Source organism: Cynara cardunculus (genome assembly GCF_001531365.2).
Source record: "Cynara cardunculus var. scolymus isolate 2C chromosome LG 4, CcrdV1, whole genome shotgun sequence".
NCBI lineage: Eukaryota > Viridiplantae > Streptophyta > Magnoliopsida > Asterales > Asteraceae > Cynara > Cynara cardunculus.
The window spans coordinates 19586591-19591284 of record NC_037531.1 but is presented as its reverse complement, the minus strand read 5'-3'; the positions used below and the strand labels follow the sequence as shown (position 1 = coordinate 19591284).

The 4694-nt window shown below is 35.7% G+C and overlaps 1 long non-coding RNA gene across 1 annotated transcript; it reads left to right on the top strand.

The window, feature by feature from the left end:
- The first annotated feature begins 204 nt into the window (after nucleotides 1-204).
- LOC112511452 lies at nucleotides 205-2747 on the top strand. Its single transcript, XR_003069087.1, has 4 exons — nucleotides 205-353; nucleotides 705-821; nucleotides 1676-1806; nucleotides 2512-2747. It is a non-coding gene; the product is annotated as an uncharacterized LOC112511452 (long non-coding RNA).
- Nucleotides 2748-4694: the final 1947 nt, after the last annotated feature.

Sequence of the window (4694 nt, the reverse complement as noted above, 5' to 3'; positions counted from 1 at the left end):
AAACAAATTTGTCCAAAGTCTTAAAATCTTAACTTTTTTAATACCCAAAATACCCTCACACTTCATTTACACGCCTCCCTCTCCCCAAGATGCCTCTTCCCCTCCCCCAAAATTCCTTTACACGCCTCCCCTTCCCCAAGATGCCTCTTCCCCAGAAGCACTCTTTCCCAGGAGCACTCTTCCCCTTATCGGCTCCCCTCCCCCAACAACTCAAAGCTTCAAATTATCACTGCTATGTTGATTTAAATTCCCAGACACGCTTCCAAACACGCTCTCCATCATTCCCGATTCAAGCACGCTCATCATTCCCGATCCCATATTGTTAGGTTTTTTCCATTCGATCCATCGCTATGGTARAGCATCTTCCTTCACCTCTTCAAAATGTTCTTCATTAGGGTTTTTCTTGAATCGCCTTCATCTTCCTTCATCTCGATTACATTCAGGCGATTCCAAGTATTCGTGCATGTTGGGACCTGAAATTTCGAAACCCTAATCGATAATGTATTGTTTTGAATTATTTATTTTGTAATGTATGATTTTTTCTTCAGATTCAGTTTGCAATGTTCAGAATGCTGGTATTTCTATCAAAAATGATATTTATATGTTCAATTTGCATCGTTTAACTGCATTTTTTAGGTGAATGTTGTCATTTTAAGTTCACGTAGCTAAGGTGTTCGATGAAATGCTTATATGGTTTGTTTCAGTGTTGTACCTTGTAAGGGTGGAGGGACAATTGGAACAACGAGATGTATGGACGAAAGGCGTGTCAACTTGTAAAAGAATTCGTGAGCAGTGACTCGGACCAGCTCATAGTCTTTAATGTAAACTCTCTTTCCCTGTCAATTCTACGAAATTTACAAGAACTACGGATGTGTTTTATAATGAATGGTGAATTTGTTGTTCTTCTGTCATTTAACCAAATGGGGATCCTATTTCTGAATGCAGTCCAGTTGTCGAAGGGAGTCTCCCTTCGGTTTGATAAACATGCCAAATTGCTCTGCTGAGCTTTAGTGAAACCATTTAGGTCAATATTTTATCATCCATATTACAGTCAGTGATTCAAAAGGACATGTAATTGAAGCGACGAAACTGGTTAAAAGTTTAGTCCTCGATCGAGTATAACCAGTGGTGATCCTTATGGCACCATAGATTTCCAGGAGATGGATGATTTGTTCAGACATAATGTAGTGAAAGTTCAACAATGCTTTTGTGGTTTTTGTTTAGAGTTACTAAGTTTAGTCCTCGATCGAGTATAACCAATGGTGATCCTTATGGCACCATAGATTTCCAAGAGATGGATGATTTGTTCAGACATAATGTAGTGAAAGTTCAACAATGCTTTTGTGGTTTTAGTTTCTTTATGAGTAATGGATAGGAGATGATAGTTTGAATTATAGGCAGATTCAAGAACGCTATTCAATTTTTTTTACTAAAGGTACCTACGAAAGACTAACAAAAATGAAACTTAATGATCTGATATTCTTCATACACAACCGAATTCTACTTCTTGTAGTGTTTGTTGCAGTCTCTACTTTTTTTTTACTAAAGGTACCTACAATGTTTGTTTGCTTAATATGGTTCTTCTACACATAAACTACTCCAATAACTTGAGATGAAAACGTTATGTTCTTTATTTGCTTATTATTGAGATTACCTTCTTGTGCATGGGGTTTAGGATACAAGGGGGAACTACCAACAAAGTTGAATCAGAATCTACACCAATATCTTTAATACATACAGGTGGCTTGGAGTGGAAATTCTCTCAGGTTTTTGGTGAACGTGCAGCAGGAGAAGAGGTTCAAGAAGGTACAGTAACATTTCACCGATGGCTATTATTTAATAATCGTAGATCATATTAGTTTATATCGATCTGTTAATCTCTATTGTATTGCCTTGCATATACAAGTTCTTTGAATCTGATTACGGTTACGGTAAGACTTAAGGATTATAAATTTGATATAAAAGATCACCCCTTTGGTCAGTAAAATATCTGCCTACTTGCATTAGAAAACATACCGTATAAAAGTAAGAATTCAGCAGCAGATGATAATACTACCACTTAATCAACAATATCTGCCTTCTTGTAATAAGGTCTAAACACTTGTCGTTTTTATCTGATTATTTGTACTTACATCTGATTACACTCCGTTAACTCGTGCATTTTTTATTAAACCAATATTAACTTAAAAGTTAAAAAACTCTTCCTGTCTTGTATCAGCTGCTGTTGTGAATGTAGCCTACCTCTTGCAGTCTTGCTACAACAATAATCTGTCTAGCACTTAGCAACATACTTTTTCGAAAACCATAACACCTCAAGAACTCCAAATATCATTCACCTTTGTTGGTGAGTGGTTAAAATCTGTCTATCACTTAGCAACATACTTATCATCTGCTTTCTTTTGTTTTCATGCCAGGTTTTCCCATATCCAGAGTTCTAAATCAATTTCAAGTTCTCACTAATTTATCTCTTCAAAAGAACCAATTCACTGATCCCTTAACATCTTTTAATAGGTTGTCTGTATTGAGGTTGGCATGTTCTTAATGTTATTTTTGCTCCCCGAGAAATGCATTCTCTTCTACTCCCAATATACCAAGCTTTGTATCTTGTTTTTTCATCAAAATCGTCGATGGATTATGGCATCCAGTTTATGATTTCGAATGGATTCTGAGTTAATGAGTTGTATGGCTTTCTCCAGGTTGGGTTTTTTTATTCAAGGCATATCATTATTCTATTCTTGATAATAAGAGCACGCATCTTTATAATTATGCACTTTCCATTCGTATGAAGGTAATATTAAGTTGTCAATACGTTGATTGTAATTTGCAAGTGGCAGTTTGGTTTTTCAGATTGTGACAATATGTTTATAAGTTGCAACTAGAATATAAAACCTCCATTTGGTAGGTAATAAACCATTGTCATGTTCTGTTAACTTTTAAGTTTTTATCATTATTGAGAGCGAGGAGACTGTGATTGTTTGCGCATGTTTGTAGGAGGCGATGACGACACCCGTGAGGAGACTAGAAAGTGTGTCAGTTGAAGAGGTTGGATATAGTTGCCTTAAACGTTTTCTAGGACATACCTGGTGCACTTGAGATAAAAGACTAGGGTAGTAGATTGGGTGTGGGGGGTACGGTACGTAGCCACCATGGATGGGCAGAACGGGGTTGGAAGGAGGGGGATAAAGGACTTGCAGTTTCAATCGATGGAGCGAGGGATGATGGGATGTGCGTTCTGTTTTGCCTTGCCTTACATGCTCTCCATATTCTATTTTCCAATGTACACAAGTTGGGGGTCTTTCATGGATCAGTTATGTTTTTTTTTTTTTTTCTCTTCTTGATGGATGGTTTTTTATTGTTATTATCTGTTATGTGGTTTTTTTTTTATCTTTGCACTTACTTACCATTTTTATGAGTTTGATCAAAAGAAGTAATATCTTAAGTTGCTAGAACTTGAGAATTACCGGTAAGCACTTATTGAGTAAAAATTTGGTTAAATATCTTGCAAGTGTAAATATGTCATCCTTAAAATAACAAAACCGCTAAAGCTTCGAAATCGGTTACATTTACTGCTCCCCCGCATTGCTGTGTCAAGTTTTAGAAATATGTTGTATTTGTTATTGTTAAATAGTGATCTCCTAAATCTACCACCCACCATGAAACACACGACACAATCAATTTTAGTTTATACTCTACATGGTGTTTTGGTGTGAATAACTTGTGCTTATTCAAACGGATTGAGTGACATTAGATATACTGATATAGACCCCTTTTCGACTAGGAGATGTTTTTTTTTGCCGTCCAAACAAGATTTTGGGGAAATGTAATTTTTATGTTGTTTCCGTTCTGATGTAGAATGATCTATTTGCTCAAGTCATTGAGGAATGTGATTAATCCTTACCATATTCATCTGGTAAGATAACGTCACTTGATAAGTGTTTACTCGAGTTTTTTTTATTGGTTTTGAGTGTTTATCTTACTCAAGTTTCTTGGTTTTTTTTAGGAATTTTAATATATAATTTTCAGGGGAGATATGGAGGAGGTTGAAGATGCGAATAAAGTTGCTGTTGAGAGTTGCCATAGAATGCCCTTCACCACAACCCTTCTTCTAACTACCATTTCCTTCAAGAATATTGTATTACCAATTATCATTTCCAGAGGTGTATTTGTGTAACGCATCAAATTAATCTTAATATTAACCTGTAGAGTTGTATTTGTGTAATATAACGTAGTTTTGGTGTTTAAAACTTAAACTCTCAATCATGATTCATACTTTATTCTTTTCTTTGTCTTTTTCAATTTTAGCCACTCTATTTGGCATTGGTAGCAGGAAACAGTTCTCACAACTCTTTTAATTTGATTTTTAATTTCTTAAGTGGAAAATGGCAAACAGATAAAAAGTTATATTGGTCTGTGTTTCTATTTTTGCTTCCTTTAGGTCTGTGTTTCTGTTTTTGCTTCCTTTAGGTTTGTGTTTCTGTTTTTTGCTTCCAGCTCCGAAACAAAATACCCGTTGGGCCCAGTGAAACTTCAAAATCATTAAATTTCATGGCTTCCGCCGCATTGCGCGGGTACACGACTAGTAGTATAATAAATTTTGCATTATAATTTCTACCATTTGGTTTGATTGGTTTCCAACCATGGTTATAAATTTCAAATAGGGTCATCCAAAGAAAGATAACCCTATGAGGCAAACC